The sequence below is a fragment of the Chiloscyllium punctatum genome, chromosome 3 (assembly GCF_047496795.1).
Source record: "Chiloscyllium punctatum isolate Juve2018m chromosome 3, sChiPun1.3, whole genome shotgun sequence".
Lineage (NCBI taxonomy): Eukaryota > Metazoa > Chordata > Chondrichthyes > Orectolobiformes > Hemiscylliidae > Chiloscyllium > Chiloscyllium punctatum.
In genome coordinates, this window is record NC_092741.1 from 77,133,739 (window position 1) to 77,153,357 (window position 19,619).

A 19,619-nucleotide genomic window follows, 5' to 3' on the forward strand; every position below is an offset into this window, starting at 1 on the left:
GGCAATTTTCCAGAATATGCAAATGACAAATTTATTTTCTCACATTGTGTTGTATATTGAAATGGCACAAAGTAATTCGAAATTATAAAAAAGATTCCTGTTAGCTGCACAGAACTATTCAAAAACAATCTATTTGATAGTTATGTTACAAAAGTGATAAATTCTAAATCTATTGTTTAATTATGTTACAATTAAATGGCAGGAAGGTGCTTTTGTTAACATTGATGCAACTGCATTGACTGGAGCAATAGAAATCAATGTTGCACATTTGAATAGCAAATTATAAAGGTAATGTATAAACACAAAGTTCTCCTGTCAGAACACCTTGAGAAGTGAAGTTGCAATGGATTGCATTTATAGCCACAAAGCTGTTCATTATTTCAAATTTTGTATTTTATATATAAAAACACTAATAAAATTGTTTATGATGCTACTGTGTTACTCACTTCTATTCAATATAAATTATGGAAAATAGCTAATAACACAGCCACAAATTAGTAAGGTTTATTAGAAGATACATATTGACGCTGCACTGGTGCAGGAGTGAAGCTGACTTTTCATCTCATTTTCCCTGCATTTCGCCTTTTGATTGAGAGAAGTTTGTGCCCATTTGAGCATAAGGCATCCTCAAGAAAGAACTTCATTTTGTAATTTTAGGACATCCCAAAGCACTTTACTGCGAAGCAAGTGCAGTGCCCAGCTGAACATTCTGGACCCAGTGGGGCTCACGCCTGCTAAAACTACTCGGAGAAAGTGAGGACTGCAGATGCTGGAGATCAGAGCCAAAGAATGTGGCGCTAGAAATGCATAGCCGGTTAGACAGCATCCAAGGTGCAGGAGAATCGACGTTTCGAGCAGAAGCCCTTCATCAGGAACGTGAAGAGCTTATGCTTGAAACGTCACCACTCCTGCTCCACGGATGCTGCCTGATCGGCTGTGCTTTTCCAGCACCACACTTTTTGATCCCGCTGAAACTGCGTTTGGCTTTCGGTCAGAACTTTCCAAAGACTTCAAAAAAGGTGAAGAACTAAGGTAATCAATCTTAGGAAACCCTGTGTTGCCTGGTAACCTGCCAAGGTTTCTGCTTACAACTTAAACATTTAGTTTGAAAAAAACTGGTTAAATGGTGACCATGTGACCAATGACCTTTCGGGAAGAAAATCTACCATCCTTACCTGCTTTGGTCTACATGTGACTCCAGTCCCACAGCAATGTGACTGACTCTTGACTTCCCTCGGAGCAATTAAAGATGGGCAATAAATGCTGGCTGAGCCAGTAACACCCACAGCCCACAAACAAAGGTAGGGATGAAGGGCAGGTAGCTGTTGGGCATTTCCACAAACGAGAATGAACTGAGTCAAATATTAAAATGGCTCCACCTCTGAAATCCGACTCAAGAGCCTAATAAAGTACAAACATTTTGCACATACAGCAGTGTAATATGAGTACAGTACTAATTGGCCCTAAATGTCTGTTTGCTCAGCTGATAATGAAGTGATGCACACAAAAGCCATGACGGCAGAAGGAAGTAAATAAAAACAGATTCAAAAATAGGAAAATAAAACGAATATTATCACCCCAATGCAAAAGGCAATTTTATGAACTTACAGCTCTGACAGTATCTCCACATGTTAGGGTCAGGAATTATATCACAGAGCAATTGATAAGGCTATTCACTTGCCAATGGGGTAGCCTTTGACATCAGGAAATCACATTGTGAAACAAAAAGTAGCCAAAGAGGAAGGTGCCCTCACTCCCACAATCTGCCAGAAGACACTCACAGCTTAGGCAGCTGGTTCTCCAAAAAGCAGACTGTCCCACCCATCACCACCATTAACTAAATGCCAGTGGAGGGCAGGAGATCCTCAACTGGTCACTTCTGTGGTACATTGGCTTTGGATGAGTGGGTTGTCAATCACATTCACTGGCAAGACAATTTACTGAAACAAGTCAACTTTTACATGCAAGAGGACATGATCCTGTTTGGAAGTTCAATTCGGAGTCAAGTTTAATAGCTATGTTGCACTCACACCATTTCAATGCAAGATGCTGAGGGGATAGCATTCACGGTAGGGGGCTGAAGACAATAGTCTTAAGTCTTTCTCAGTCTTTATCTAAATGTAACAGTAGTTCATTCAGGAATAGCAGCCTCAGAACCAACATTTTTCAAGGAAGCATTCTCAAAAGATTCAACTAGGAATATTGCATATACACAGAATGATGGTTTATTACTTGGTATCTACATTTCTTTGCATGATGCACTCTTCATTTTTCACTGACTGCGAAGAGGTCAGGCATCTTACCAGAAGAGAAAGCAACAGGCTTATCGATAATTGCTAACATTCTATGTTATGGAAAGTTCCTTTCAGGTTGCTAAATACTTTCTTTTTCTAGTTTTTCTTGAACTCTTAGATTTTAATCACTCATATGTGAGTTTCCCATTATCCAAGATAATCTTTGACAATGAGAAGGAATAAATGAACCAACAGTCAAGGTTGGAGGGTTTGAGTTATAGGGAGAGGCTGAATAGGTTGGGGCTGTTTTCCCTAGAGGGTCAGAGGCTAAGTGGTGACCTTAAAGAAGTGTATATCATGAGGGCCATGGATAGAGTAAATAGCCAAGGTCTTTCCCACAGTTTAGGGGAGTCCAAGCCTAGAGGGCATAGGTTTAAGGTGACAGGGGAAAGATTTAAAAAGGACCTAATGAGCAACTTTGTAACACAGAGAGTGCTGTGTGTATGGGATGAGCTGCAGAGGAAGTGGTGGAGGCTGGTACAACTATAACATTTAGATGGGTATATGAATAGGAAGGGTTTAAAGAGATATGGGCCAATTGTTGGCAAATGGGGTGGTACAGTAGTTAGCTCTGCTGCCTCCCAGCACAAGGCACCCACGTTTGATTCCAGCCTCAGGCAGCTCTCTGTGTGGAACTTGTACATTCTGCCTGTGTCTGCGTGGGTTTCCTCCCACAGTCCAAAGATGTGCAGGTTAGGTGAATTAGATTAGATTACTTACAGTGTGGAAACAGGCCCTTCGGCCCAACAAGTCCACACTGCCCCGCCGAAGCGCAACCCACCCATATCCCTACATTTACCCCTTACCTAACACTACGGGCAATTTAGCATGGCCAATTCACCTGACCTGCACATTTTTGGACTGTGGGAGGAAACCGGAGCACCCGGAGGAAACCCACGCAGACACGGGGAAAACGTGCAAACTCCACACAGTCAGTCGCCTGAGGCGGGAATTGAACCGGGTCTCTGGCGCTGCGAGGCAGCAGTGCTAACCACTGTGCCGCCCATAATTGGCAATGCTAAATTGCCCATGGTGTTCAGGGATGTGTAGGCTAAGTGCATTAGTCAGGGGAAATGTAGAGTGATAGGAGTAGGGGAATGGGTCTTCGGAGGGTCAGTGTGGACTTGTTGGGCCAAATAGCCTGTTTCTACACTGTAGGGAACCTATGATTATTTTAAGATATCTGGTCGGCATGGACATATTGGACTGAAGGGGCTATTTCCATGCTGTACAGCTCTAGGACTCTAAGAGATTAAGCAGGTACTTCAAGAAATAAAGAGTGCAATTTTACCTTTAAGATGAGTTATGCCCACTTCTACAGAATGAAGCCAGGTATTTGAAATTTGTATAAAAGAATTATAGGAGTTTAAAGCACAGCTAGAGACCATTAAGCTTACTGGGCAATATCTGTATTTCTGCTCCACGAGTCTCTCACCATCCTTACTTATCCACTCCACTCAACGTATCCTCCAAGTAATTATCTAGTTTCTCTTTAAATACATCAATGCTATTTGCTTTAAATATTCATTGTAGTACATTGTCACCTATTCTTACCAGGATTTGGACAAATACGTTTCAGTGGAATATCCTGTGAAATTTATAAATTACCAAGTTATGGTTATCATGTCTAGTTTTGCTATCCTAACAATCTGATATGTCCTGCACCTGTTTTGCTTTTCAAACTTTGTTAGATCTTACAAGGCCACTACTAGCCTTTTCTGGAGAGAAAAAAAAACTCTGGTTCGTTCAGTTTTTTTCTGATAGCTAACCATTCACTTCTAGTATCTCTCTTGTGTACCATCTTCTCACATTCTTCAATGTTTCTGACCTTATAATTTGGCGACCATACATATCTATAGTTTTCCATGTGTGACCTAACCAAGATTCAACACAAGTTCATCACAACCTTCCTGCTTTTCAAATCTGTCCCTCTTGAAACAACCTTACTATGGGTTTTCTTTATTAATAATCTTATTAACCCATGTGATTGCTTTAGTAATAATCTTATTAACCCATGTGATCACTTAATTAATTTGCACCACCACAGAAATCCTTTCTGTAAATACAGGAAAGAAATGCTATCTGTGCACCTAAAAATGGTTCGTTCAAAAATTCATCTTTTTTATTGCACATAAATTTTATGGGTTCCATCTGCACTAGTTAAATCATTGCGCTTAACAATTGATAGCTGACTTAATTATCATAAGGATCAATTACAAAGGAGCGACTGCTTTCTATTTATATGATTGGGTTTCTTTGGGTTGGTGATGTCATTTCCTGTTTTTTTTCCTCGGTGGGTGGTAGATGGGGTCACACTTGATGTGTTTGTTGATAGAGTTCCAACCAGAAGTTCCAAGAGCTCGAACACATTGAGTTAGACCCCATCTGTCACAGGAAATGACCAAAATGCCAACCCAAAGAAACCCAAACATATAAATAGAAAGCAGGAATCATCAGCAGTGCTTCGCCTGTAGGCCCACTGAAGATGTTACCTAGTAGGGTGACGAAACGTCTGGAAATGAAGCTTCCAGCTCAGCCAGCAAACCAACACCCAGAACCTCAAACTTAGCTACAGATCTTCTCAAAACTTGCTATTACTGAATACTTGATAAAGCTTTGCTGATTACAGTCAAAGTCAGATTTCAAACAGGTTCAATCAGCTATTCATACCTCATAGGTTTCTGAATGTAACTTTTAAAAAGAAATGCATGCAGTTGCCAAAACGAGCTGGCCTTTTACTTTAGAAAATATGAGACTACATACTTTGTTTGCTTCTTTTTAACTTTAGTCACAGCCAGCTAATTGTATTAATATCAAGCTGCCCACTTGAAATGCTGACGACTATATACAGGAAAATAAACTAGTTGGGATGAGGAGACGCTTTTAATAAATTACTGATATATAAAATTATCTGACTTGCAGTGTTATTTCATGCTGATTAGATGATCATGTAAAACGAGCAAACATATTTAGATGTTTTCAAAAGAATTTTACTATTGCAGGAATACATAAAATTTGTAGAAGCATAAATCTAGTACATTGCGATATCATCAAACTGAATTCAGCAAGAGAATTTATAATATCAACAAACAGCAGCAAATTCCGATATTAAGTTTATTTAGCAACATGGAATTGTTTACAACAAATTCAATTATATTCAATTGATTGTGAGACTCAATTTTCAATTGTCGAACGCCTTACTGAAGTCCATATAGATCCAGATAGACCCTCTGCCCTCATCAATCCTCTTTATTTCTTCTTCAAAAAACTCAATCATGTTTGTGAGACATGATTTCCCACGCACAAAGCCATGTTGACTATCCCTAATCAGTCCTTGCCTTTCCAAATACATGTACATCCTGTCCCTCAGGATTCCCTCCAACAACTTGCCCACCACTGACGTCAGACTCACTGGTCTATAGTTCCCTGGCTTGTCCTTACCACCCTTCTTAAACAGTGGCACCACTTTAACCAACCTCCAGTCTTCCGGCGCCTTACCTGTGACTATCGATGATACAAATATCTCAGCAAGAGGCCTAGCAATCACTTCTCTAGCTTCCCACAGAGTTCTAGGGTACACCTGATCAGGTCCTGGGGATTTATCCACCTTTAACCGTTTCAAGACATCCAGCACATTCTCCTCTGTAATATGGACATTTTGAAAAGTGTCACCATCTATTTCCCTACAGTCTATATCTTCCATATCCTTTTCCACAGTAAATGCTGATGCAAAATACTCGTTTAGTTTCTCCCCCATTTTCTGCAGCTCCACACAAAGACCACCTTGCTGATCGTTGAGGGGCCCTATTCTCTCCCGAGTTACAAATACATTAAGGATAAAAGAGTATAAACCCTTTGGATTCTCCTTAATTCTATTTGCCAAAAGTATCTCATGTCCCCTTTTTGCCCTCCTGATTTCCCTTTTAAGTATACTCCTATTGCCATTATACTCTTCTAAAAATTCACTCGATCTATCCTGTCTATACTTTACATATGCCTCGTTTTTCTGAACCAAACTCTCAATTCCTTTAGTCATCCAGCATTCCCTATACCTACCAGCCTTTCCTTTCACCCTAACAGGAACATACTTTCTCTGGATTCTTGTTATCTCATTTCTGAAGGCCTTCCATTTTCCAGCCGTCCCTTTACCTGTGAACATCTGCCCCCAGGCAGCTTTTTAAAGTTCTTGCCTAATACTGTCAAAATTTGCATTTCTCCAATTTAGAACTTCAACTTTTAGATCTTCTCTATCCTTTTCCATCACAATTTTAAAACTAATAGAATTATGGTCGCTGGCCCCAAAGTGCTCCCCCACTGACACCTCAGTCACCTGCCCTGCCTTATTTCCCAAGAGTAGGTCAATTTTGCACCTTCTCTAGTAGGTACATCCGCATACTGAATCAGAAAATTGTCTTGGACACACATAACAAATTCCTCTCCATCTAAACCCTTAACACTACAGCAGTCCCAGTCTCTGTTTGGAAAGTTAAAATCCCCTATCATAACCACCCTTTTATTCTTACAGATAGCTGAGATCTCCTTACAAATCTTTTTCTCAATTCCCCTTTGATTGGTTGTCAAGACTTCTCACCCATGAAAGGGAATAGTCCAATAAATACAAATCCTAAATCTAATGATGATCAAAGATAAACAATAAAAATAAACTATCTGGAACACACACATCAGTTTACTATAATACATGCATTAGAAATGCAAACTTTTTAGTCAAAAGTTTCATTAAAATAATCCAGGGCGCCACCATCTGCTACCCTTCTCACATTACAAGGGTAGTGCAATTAATATAATGAAGTGAAAACATTATTATTTAAAATAACAATACTGTCAAGCTTAAATATTTCTATGACAGTTTGGTTAGTTTAATTAATTCTATACAATTTGCATACAATGCTCTCGGTTTGCTAAGAAATAATAGCAAGAATACATATTACCCACTTAGCTGTCAATGTCTAATAGAATACAAATTTCCTACTATGTTTTATGGGGTTATATTAATAATTGAGTTAGGTTCATATCAACGACCTCTGTCAATTCAAATGCCCTTCATTACCTCTTTTAGGCATTCCTAGGAGATGCCCTGTAATTGAGGCATGGTCAAATGATTGATCTTTCCCTTATCTCTGCCGGGAAACATATCTCATGACAACAGCTTGCAAGAAATTAGATGTGTTCTAAGAGATTTATCTGTTTAAAGATAAAAGAGGATCTCCTTGAAAAGAGGAATGGTGTTACATTAAATTGGAATCTACCACAATTAGGCCATGTGTTGGTCAACATGAAGACAGGAATCCCAGACTCTGACTTAGTGAGACCCAAATTTCATACCCGAACAGAAAGAGAGGCACCTGTTCTTCCTCTGTATAGATCGACAGATTTCCATCGGTCTGCTTAAAACAAAACTCTGGATACAGGAAGAGAAGGAGGGAGAGAGTCGCAGGCAGAGGGACAGGAAGGAAGCTGCTGCAGACAGCAGTGAGAAAAGTTCTGTTTTTTTTCCCTGCTAACTTCCAGACAGACTGCAGGTAGGAAGTTTTTTTCTGATTGAAAAGATAGAACCCATGGAAATTAAGCAATGCTGGACGACTTGTCCTGTCATGATCAGAGGGGCAAAATCACTGGAGTGAGCCTTGCTCAGGATTGTCCAGGATTTCTCAGAAGATCGAGGGAATGGGCTGTTGACAGTCATTGGAATTACAACATAGCAAAACGGGAGACAAGCTAGTTACAAACTGGAGTAATTTTCAACTGCTTCATGAAAAGACTGCAATCTTGAGGAGAACATTATGTCAAATATAAGTCTGGTATGTGGTCACCAAATGTGCTAAAATGCTAATTTCTGCAGTTTAACACAATATTGTCTTACACAATAATATTTAACTGTAGATGATATTAGTTTGTGACCATAAAAGTTTAACAAAAGTAAATCCTCACTTTTAAGTTAGTCTCCCGAAATTCATTGTATTCTCTTGAGAGACCACCAGGTTTTAGATGGTACTTTCTCATTACTGACTACTTCTGGAACATCTGGGTGTTTATCCCAGGTATGATGGCTCAGTGGTTAGCACTGTTTCCTCTCAGCTCCAGGGAGCCAGGTTCGATTCTAACCTCGGGCTACTGTCTGTGTGGAATTTGCAGGTTCACCCTGTGTCTGCATGGGTTTCCTCCGGGTGCTCTGTAGTGTCGCCCATTGTGTTAGGTGCATTATTCAGGGGTAAATGTCGGGAATGGGTCTGGGTGGGTGACTCTTCGGAGGGTCGGTGGGGACTTGTTGGGCCAAAGGGCTTGTTTCCATACTGTAGGAAATCTAATCTAATCGACTTAAACAGACTGCAAATCCATAACTTGCCGAGATATTTCTCTCCCATAGAGTCATAGAGATGTATAGCATGGAAGCAGACCCTTCTGTCCATGCTGACCAGATATCCCAACCCAATCTAGTCCCATCTGCCAGTACCCGGCCCATATCCCTCCAAACCCTTCCTATTCATACACCCATCCAAATGCCTCTTAAATGTTGCAATTGTACCAGCCTCCATCACTTCTTCCGGCAGCTCATTCCATACACGTACCACCCTCTGTGTGAAAAAGTTGCCCCTTTGGTCCCTTTTATATCTTTCCCCTCTCACCTAAACCTATGCCCTCTAGTCCTGGACTCCCTGACCCCAGGGAAAAGACTTTGCCTATCTACCCTATCCATGCCCCTCATAATTTTGTAAACCTCTATAAGGTCACCCCTCAGCCTTCAACGCTCCAGGGAAAACAGCCCCAACCTGTTCAGCCTCTCAAATCCTCCAACCCTGGCAACATCCTTGTAAATCTTTTCTGAACCCTTCAAGTTTCACAACATTTTCTGATAGGAAGGAGACCAGGATTGCATGCAATATTCCAACAGTGGCCTAACCAATGTCCTGTACAGCCGCAACATGACCTCCCAACTCCTGTACTCAATACTCTAAAGGAAAGCAGACCAAATGCCTTCTTCACTATCCTATCCACCTGTGACTCCACTTTCAATGAGCTATGAACCTGCACTCCAAGGTCTCTTTGTTCAGCAACACTCCCTAGGACCTTATCATTACGTGGAGAAGTCCTGCGAAGATTTGCTTTCCCAAAATGCAGCACCTCGCATTTATCTGAATTAAACTCCATCTGCCACTTCTCTGCCCATTGGCCCATCTGGTCGAGATCCTCTTGTGATCTGAGGTAACCCTCTTTGCTATCCACTACATCTCCAACTTTGGTGTCATCTGCAAACTTACTAACTGTACCCCTTATGCTAGCATCCAAATCATTTATGTAAATGACAAAAAGTAGAGGACCCAGCACCAATCCATGTGGCACTCCACTGGTCACAGTCTGAAAAACAACCCCCCACCACCACCCTCTGTCTTCTACCTTTGAGCCAGTTCTGAATCCAAATGGCTAGTTATCCCTTTCTGAAGGCTTCCCATTTTCCAGCTGTGCCTGTACCTGTGAACATCTGCCCCCAATCAATTTTCGAAAGTTCTTGCCTAATACCATCAAAATTGGCCTTTCTCCAATTTCGAACTTCAACTTTTAGATCTGGTCTATCCTTTTCCATCATTATTTTAAATCTAATAGAATTATGGTCGCTGGCCCCAAAGTGCTCCCCCACTGACACCTCAGTCACCTGCCCTGCCTTATTTCCCAAGAGTAGGTCAAGTTTTGCACCTTCTCTAGTAGGTACATCCACATACTGAATCAGAAAATTGTCTTTTACACACTTAACAAATTCCTCTCCATTTAAATCCTTAACACTATGGCAGTTTCAGTCTATGTTTGGAAAGTTAAAATCACCTGCCATAACCACCCTATTATTCTTACAGATAGCTGAGATCTCCTTACAAGGTTGTTTTTCAATTTCCCTCTGACAATTAGGGGGTCTATAATACAATCCCAATAAGGTGATCATCCCTTTCTTATTTCTCAGTTCCACCCAAATAACTTCCCTGGATGTATTTCCATGAATATCCTCCCTCAACACAGCTGTAATGCTATCCCTTATCAAAAATGCCACTCCCCTTCCTCCCTTGCCTCTCTTTCTAGCCTTCCTGTAGCATTTGTATCCTGGAACATTAAGCTGCCAGTCCTCCCCATCCCTGTGCCATGTTTCTGTAATTACTATGATGTCCCAGTCCCATGTTCCTAACCATGCCCTGAGTTCATCTGCCTTCCCTGTTAGGCCACTTGCATTGAAATAAATGCAGTTTAATTTATTAGTCCTACCTTGTCCCTGCCTGCCCTGACTGTTTGACTCACTTCTGTTCTCAACTGTACCAGTCTCAGATTGATCACTTTCCTCACCATCTCCCTGGGTCCCACCCCCCACCTTACTAGTTTAAATCCTCCTGAGCTGCTTGAGCAAATCTCCCTGCCAGTATATTAGTCCCCTTCCAATTTAGGTGCAATCCGTCCTTCTTGTACAGGTCACTTCTACCCCCAAAACAGATTCCATTGATCCAAAAATGTGAATCCTTCCCCCATACACCAGCTCCTCAGCCATGCATTCATCTGCTGTATCCTCCTATTTCTGCCCTCAGTAGCTCGTAGAACCGGGAATAATCCAGATATTACTACTCTTGAGAACCTCCTTTTTAAATTTCTGCCTAACTCTGTAATCTCCCTTCAAAATCTCAATCTTTTCCCTTCCAATGTCATTGGTTCCAATGTGGACAAGGACATCTTGCTGGCCCCTCTCCCCCGTGAGAACATACTGCACCCTCTCTGAGACATCGTTGATCCTGGCACCAGGAAAGCAACACACCATTCTGTTTTTTCTCTGCTGGCCACAGAAACATCTGTCTGTACCTCGGACTACAAAATCCCCTAACACAATTGATCTCTTGGCCCTTGACGTAGCCCCCGTTGCATTAGAGCCAGTCTCAATACCAGAAACTTGGCTATTCGTGCGACGTCCCCCTGAGAATCCATCACCCCTTATATCTTCCAAAACAGTCCTTACCTGTTTGAAATGGGTATATCTACAAAAGAGTTCTGCACTAGCTGCCTACTTCTCTTACCTTGCCTAGAGTTAACCCATCTATGTGACTCTATCTGAGACTTTCCCCCCTTCCTATAACTGCCATCCATCACATACTGTTGCTGTTGCAAATTCCTCATTGCTTCTAACTGTCTCTCCAACTGATTCATTCGATCTGATAAGATTTGCAGCCAACAGCATTTATGGCAGATATAATCCGCAGTAACCCTTAAACTCTCTTTAAACCCCCACATCTGATAAGAAGTACACATCACTCTATTAAAGACCATTTTTGCTCCTACACAATCTACAGACCCAGAAAATAACACCATCTTATTCCCGGGTGGCACGGTGGCACAGTGGTTAGCACTTCTGCCCCACAGCGCCAGAGACCCAGGTTCAATTCCCGCCTCAGGTGACTGACTGACTGACTGACTGTGTGGAGTTTGCACATTCTCCCAGTGTCTGCGTGGGTCTCCTCCAGGTGCTCCAGTTTCCTCCCACAGTCACAAAGATGTGCAGGTTAGGTGAATTGGCCATGCTAAATTGCCTGTAGTGTTAGGTGAAGGGATAAATGAGGGGAATGGGTCGGTGTGGACTTGTTGGGCCGAAGGGCCTGTTTCCACACTGTAAATAATCTAATCTAAAAACACTGCCCTAGGTTAAATTAATAGTTATGGCTTATATTTTAAATTTAATCAAAGGACATATCTCCAAAAACATAATCAAGAAAGAATCCACTCGACTCACTACTGCAGCCTTTCTATTGGATACACTTAAAACAATGATTAACTTATCGGATTCTGTGCTGTGAACTTCGTCCAAACAGGTCCTACAAGATCAGTTGTGAATTGCACTGTTTGTTAATTTTCCCAGATGCAGTCCGATATCCAACAACATATGAATTCAAACAGCAAAGGCAGTGACTTTGCAGGTTCTCTCTCTCCTGCAATGACCTCACTGTGTGCTTCCTTTGTCTGTTATTCTCTCTTTTACAACTACTGTTGTTTTGACTTTTTTTTCCAAAGTTCCAAAACAATGCAACAGCGTATGAAACAGTAATTACTGCTCCTTGAATTCGAAGAAATCACCTCCAGCCCCTAAAATACCTCAAAGAAGGAGTAGTTGTTACAGCCAGAAACTTTTCCTGTCCTCCATCTTGGATTACGCAGAATCCTTTGAGGGGGTTCAGGCATACAGCATGGAAATAGATCCTTCGGTCCAATCAGTCTGTGCCGACCATAATTCCAAATTAAACTAGTCCTACCTGCCTGCGCTTCGCACATTTCCCTTCAAACATTTCTTATTCATGCATTCATTTAAATTTCTTTTAAATGCTGTAATTGTCCTCCATCCATCACTTCCTCCGGAAGTTTATTCCACACATGACCCACTGAGCCCCCACATCTTTTTATCAATCCTTCTACTCTCACCTAAAAAAATGTCTCAACGTTGGGAAAAAAAGGACGCCTGTCATTCATCTTACCTATGCCCAACAAGCTTTTGTAAATCTCTGGAAGGTCACCTCTCCAAGTTCTACGCTCAAGTTAAAAAACAGCCCAGCCAATCCAGCCCCCTTATAATGCAAACCCTCCTTTCCTGGCAATATCCTTATACATCTCTTCTGAACCCTCTTCAGCTTAATGATATCTTTCCTGCAACAGGGTGACCAGAACAGAACTACCCCAGAAGAGGGCTCACCAACATCCTGCACAGCTTCAACATAACATCCCAACTCCTCTACTCAAAGGTCTGAACAATGAAGGAAAGTATGCTAAAGACCTTCTTAATTACCCTGTTTGTGGTGCAAACTTCAGAGTTATGTACCTGAACTCTGAGGTGTCTCTGTTCTAAAATACTACCTAAGGCCCTAATTATAATTTTATAAGCCTTGCCTTTGTTTGAACCAACTATATAAGAATGTATTATGTATCATCAGCATTGAAAAAAACACAATATCATTAACATAAGAATACTTGTATTTGAGTTGCTAAAGTAATAAAGCTACTTAATAAAGCAAACAGCAGGAATCCCAATAAAATGGGAACACTTTAGTGCACAGATTATGGAGATTGCTTTAACCTGCTGTGTTGAAAGAGGTGGTGGTATGTGGTACATTTAAAATATCAGTGGTGTTACTCCACACAGTACATATGCCTGCACCATTTTAACAATGATTCAATTAAGGAATAAAATCCTTGACAGAGACAGGCATTGGTCTTAATGAGATTCAAAAGCTGCGTTTGCCACTCAAACCCCACCATATTTAGATAATCAGAAGCAGGGTCAATGACAAGTGCAGGTGTCCCCAAGGAAATCTGGTGCCAAAAATCATCAAAGCAAAAGGATGAAAATTGTTAATTATATTAACTTACTGAAGATTTTGGGGGCACTAGAAAAAATTAGGATGCTCCAATAAATTCCACAAAGTGAATCTAAGTCTTCCTGTCTTGAGCTTCTTGTTTCCCTTACCTTGCAGGGTGTGGCCTCAGTCCATTCTCACCTTCGTCCTGTCTTTTCAACTGACATCACTGATACTATGCCTGAACTATTACAGCTAAAACAGCATGGCTACAGTCACTCACTTTCTCCAGGAGTTACAAACAGCATATAATACATACAGGAGATAAAGATAGAGACTTGAACTCACCCTTCTGACTTAGAAGATACAGTGCAACATCTGAACCACAATGAACATCTAACAGGCCTGGGAAACACAATGATGCGCATTAAACATGACCTGGCTTTAAGAGGCCAAAGTAGGGAGATCAATGACTTATTAAAAACCCTAAATGATTCTGTCTTAACCAATCTGTTTCAGAGATATATTCCTGTTCACCTGCTGAGGACATTTTGCATCACTCTGCTATATTTGGGGCGGGCATGATACAGGTTCTATAATTGCAATATAGCCATCTCAACTGTTAAATAAATGCCAATCCCATAATTTGAGCAATACGAATAAACACACTTGAACAAAAAAACCTTAAGAGTCAACAACACGAACTAAAATTACTTGATACTTGGATATGTTGGAAGTAATCAGGAACCATGGAAGATAACTAGATGAAGACAATGCAGTCGGATTGGCAAAAGAGGTGAGTTTGAAACAGAATCTTAACGGGAAGCAGGTGAGGGGAAAGTGGTTTGATGAGGATAATACACTATGTGGACAAAGGCGACTGATTGGGGCGAGTGGGGAGAGAGATGGACGAAGGATTATGCAGCAATCAATGAACTTACGATGGAGGGGCTGTAGGGGGTATGGATGAATAAGCAGGAAATAGTTTCGGGATAAATGCAGTCTACCGAGTTGCCAATAAGGTCAAATGTAGAGAAGGGCATTGAAATAGTCAAATCAGAGAGTGATGAAAGCTTCCAGGCGCATATTTGGGTTGGGAAATATTCTGGGTGGAAGAAGACAAGCTTTACCATTAAGAGGATTAGAGTTTAGAAATTCAACACAAAATTGAGTAGAACACTTTCAAGTTCTGAAGTCTCATTCAGCTCAAAACACTGGACATGAGAATCTGTTTCAACAAAGGGAGTTAAAGAATGTTTTAAAAAATAGAAATCACAGCAACTGTTCAACTTAAAGGGACAGCTTCCAGATCTTGTAAGTTTAGAAAATTATAAGCAATACAGTTAAAATAAATTTCTGCTATTATTTTCTCAACACTCAATTAGTTTCTCTATTATACTTTGCATTTTTATTCTTCATACTGAATCCAAAAAAGCTACTCATTTGTCAGGAAATTAAATGAAGACCAAGGATATGATGAGAGACTTCTGATACCATCGGCTCGTGGGAAATACTGTGTTATAAGATATTGCATTATAGGCTATCTTTACTAACATCATGATGTGGGGGCAGGGGTTGATGCCCAAGGGGCTGAGAGGTAAATGGGACAGGGGTGAGGCTAGGGAAAAGGTAGGTAGGTAGATGAGGGTGGGGGATGGCGATTGGTTGGAGAGGAGGGTGGAGCAGATAGATGGGAAGGACCACCTTCCTTCCCACCTCACCAACCCACCCCTGCCCGCTCCAACCAATCACCATCACCTGCCACCTTTATCTACCTATCACATTCCCCCCCAGCCCCAACCCCCTCCTGTTTATCTCTCTCCCCCCCCCCCCCCCCCCTCCCACATTCCTGATGAAAAGCTTGTGCTCAAATCATTGACTCTCCTGCTCCTCGGATGCTGCCTTTTCCAGCGCCACACTTTTTGACCCTGATTTCTAGCATCTGCAGTCCTCACTTTCTCCTATCTTTATTAACTCACTCACCAACTCGCTATATTCATTAATACCAGGTTCCTGTTCATTCATTCATAACCCTTTACTAATCTGTCATTTATTATAACACGGTTTCATTCATTCATTCATAAATCCACAGTTCTGTAGTATCCATAATTAAAAAAACAACCCTTTCAAACCTATTACTGCATTTGCACACTTTAATCAGCCCTTGCAACAAGCAGTGTTTACCTCTGAATAAGTGCAGCATACAGAACAATACCATCTCCATCAAGTCTCCATGAAACATTATAATATTAATCAGCCCATATCAACCATCTCCCTGGACCTGAATAGATTAAATACCTGTTAAACACCTTTTAACTGGGCTATTATCCCTTTAAGTGTTTCCTTGAAATTGCATGAAAGAAAGAAACTCATATCAGTAAATTGTAAATAAATCTCATAATCCAGCTGCAGTAATCAGGTTAATATCCTTTATTTGTTTATTAAGTATAGGTACAATTTTAATTCATTTAGAGCACATAGGTCTAGCATTTTTATTAATATTTACTAACTTAAAAAGACAAAGAAGGTGCAAAACCTGACCTACTCTTGGGAAATAAGGCAGGGCAGGTGACTGAGGTGTCAGTGGGGAAGAACTTTGGGGCCAGCGAACATAATTCTATTAGTTTTTAAATAGTGATGGAAAAGGATAGACCAGATCTAAAAGTTGAAGTTGAAATGTGAAATGGAAGACAGATCTGCACTGGATTCAAAGGCAACATATAGACCTCAAAGTGCATTTTACAAGCCCATCAAACATGTCAGCAGAATCTATAAAATTCAACCCCAGTAATATTTTTTACTGAAGCAAAGAATACGCAAAAGAGTTTAATAGAAGATTTCAACAACAGGAAAAGGCCCACTGTGATTAGGAAAACTCAATTTCCTCTGGCCAGAGAATTAATAACAAAGTACCAACATTGTAGACATTTTTAAGAAAAGAATAAGCATAAGAAATGTCATGATGCAGAGTATTCAGCTCATAAAGTGAGTACTCCAGAGAGTTGCTGAGGGAGAGATCATCCCATCTATCAAAATTATGTTGGATAAACTGTAACAGTCAGCTTGTTACCCAATGGTTTAGTGAAATAGTGAGCGTATTGAGGACGGATGCACTACGAAAATACCATGACTACATGCCAGAAAACCATACACAGGCCAGCATGACTCGCTTTGCCTGTGGTCACAAACAAGTTGCATATTGAGTGACTGGAAAACATTCTTGTTGAAAAACTGCCAATTTAAAATGGGGAGCTTGTAAGACTGCTATAATTGTAAAAACTGTCATTATGAGTGAAAGAAATCATAAGCAGTTACTACTTCTACCATATCAATTTTTTGCTAACATTCTAATTGCAGTTAGCAGCATATTTTATTTATGTTTTGCCTCTGTCAGCTTGCTTAACATTGAGGCATTTTTTGAGGTGTAGGTTAAACACTGGCCAGACTGATGGCATGCAAGGTTTTACTTTGTCTGCTCACTCTTACAGCTCATTGTGAAATAAGGTTAAACCACTTTAATCCAGATCCAAAACTAAACTATCTATCATTCCAAAATATTTGGTAATATCACCCAGAAAAGCCGCAGCTAGCCTAGTGTGGAAAATGGAAAGATCATCATACTGATGAAGTTTGAGATACTCTGCTAATAAAAAAATAGAAAGCAGAAGTAGCCTCATACTGAATCTAATTATACAATATTTGACCAGTTGCAAAAAGAAAGTGTTCCATTTGAAAGGACTAATATCCTTTGGTGTCTACAAGCATCACGAAACAAATAAAAGGAGTTAGATCATTTATGAATCAATTAGAAGGAGTGGTCACTTAGACTGAATGGCTTTTCTCCTCTTCTTAAGCTTTCTGTCCGCACAGAGAAAATTATCGCTGTCAGATGGTTTTTCAAGGTTGAGGTCACAGATTGCCAATGAGAACATTTTAAAGGTTATTTGCATAAAATTAAAACTGTTCTCCATCTTTTATTATAAAGTTGAGATAGGCTTTGTAAATCCTTTGCTAAGAACTTGAAGCCTGCAAATGATGAAATAATACACTGATAATTCAAAGAATCTGTTTGATTGGCTGAATACTCTTACTTATTGTGCACTTTTTTATGATATTGAAATCTGGGAAAGATTCCTTGAAACCTGTGTTCTTGATTTTAACAAGTTTATATTTACATGCTTTTGTATTATATTCAATTTACATAAAAAAGAAATTGTATGCTTCCTATTTCTGCGTTTCTGAACTGGCGAAGACTGAAGCTTCCAAATTTTCTTCCATTAGTTCAAGTTCAGTTTCGCCACACAGTTCATAGTTTTGAATATCAGAACCATCTTGTCACTCTTCGTAAAAGTTTTTTTTCAGTGCACGATAGATTTTTGTTTCCACGGTAAAGTAGACAAAATTGTACAAATTAATTCTGTTTAGTTTAACTATTTTAAAATAAATATTTAGAATGTTTTTGTCTGTTACACATATGGCTTTGAATTCTTCCAGTAATATAGTTTGGAAAACAACATTATATTGCTTGAATACTTTCAGTAGGCATTTGATAATCACACCCAAAGAATACCTTTTGCCTATTTTTGCTCATAAACATCCATCTTCATCTTGCCTTCTACAACAAAGCACATCCATTACTTTCCATTCTAAGAAATTGAACTGCCTAAATAAAACAGAACATTTAAATGATCTCTACCCAAAGATCTTAATCAGGCCACATTCATACTGAGTCCATAGGGGGAAACAGTACAATAAATGCATCAAGTAAGTTGAAAATGGAATTCTCGAATGATTCACAAGAGATCTTTAACCTGAATTTGTTTCTGGCATTGAACTCCTGAGCATCATTTTAGAAACCTATCATAAATTAAGTCCTGTACATTCAGATTATCTGACTTCATGAACCTTTCGTGAATTCTTGACCCCACCCCTACAATTTTTTTTGTTCCAGAGTCCACCTCTGTACATTGCAGTCCTCCTCTATTCACCTCTCATTAGAACATTACAGCGCAGTAAGGCCCCTGGGCCCTCAATGTTGCGCTGACCTGTGAAACCAAGTCTGAAGCCAATCTAACCTAAATCATTCCATTTTCATCCATATGTTTATCCAATCTCCATTTGAATGCCCTTAAATTTGGTGAATCTACTACTGTTGTAGGCAGGGCATTCCCCTACTACTGAGTAAAGAAACTATTTCTGATATCTGTCTTATACCTATCACCCCTTAATTTAAAGCCATGTTCCCTCGTGCTTGCTCTCACCATCCAAGGTTCTCACTGTCCACCCGATCTAACCCTCTGATTATCTGATATGTCTCAATTAATTCATCTCTCAACCTTCTCTATAAAACAGCCTCAAGTCCCTCAGTCTTTCCTCCATACCAGACAACACCCTATTAAATCTCCTCCTTTCCAACACTTCCACATCCTTCGTATAATGCGGTGACCAGAACTATATGCAATACTCCAAGTGCAGTCGCACCAGAGTTTTGTACAGCTGCATCATGACCTCATAGAATCTTTACAGTGTGGAAACAGGCCCTTCGGCCCAACAAGTCCACAGTGACACTCCGAAGAGTAACCCACCCAGACCCATTCCCATCCCCAGTTATCCTACATTTACTCCTGACTATTGCACCTAACCTACACATCCCTGAACACTATGGGCAATTTAGCATGGCCAATTCACCTAAACTGCACATCTTTGGATTGTGGGAGGAAACTGGAGCACCCGAAGGAAACCCACACAAACACTGGGAGAATGTGCAAACTTTACACAGACAGTTGCCAGAGGTTAGAATTGAACCTTAATCCCTGGTGCTGTGAGGCAGCAGTGCTAACCACTGAGTCACCTTGCCACCTCTAATGGCTCCGAAACTCAATTCCTCCACCAATAAAAGCTAACAGACCAAATGCCTTCTTAACAACCCTATCAATCTGGGTGGCAACTTTCAGAGACCTATGTGTATGGACACCGAGATCTCTCTGCTCATCTACACTATCAA

At 40.4% G+C, this 19,619-nt stretch overlaps 2 protein-coding genes across 4 annotated transcripts in view; one reads left to right on the forward strand and one right to left on the reverse strand.

Moving 5' to 3' along the window:
* The window catches only part of nt5dc1 (5'-nucleotidase domain containing 1), a 554,582-nt gene that overhangs the window by 337,192 nt on the left and 197,771 nt on the right, over positions 1–19,619 (reverse strand). The window lies entirely within an intron of this gene.
* Positions 1–19,619, forward strand: part of LOC140453686 (uncharacterized) — a 60,395-nt gene that overhangs the window by 14,126 nt on the left and 26,650 nt on the right. The window lies entirely within an intron of this gene.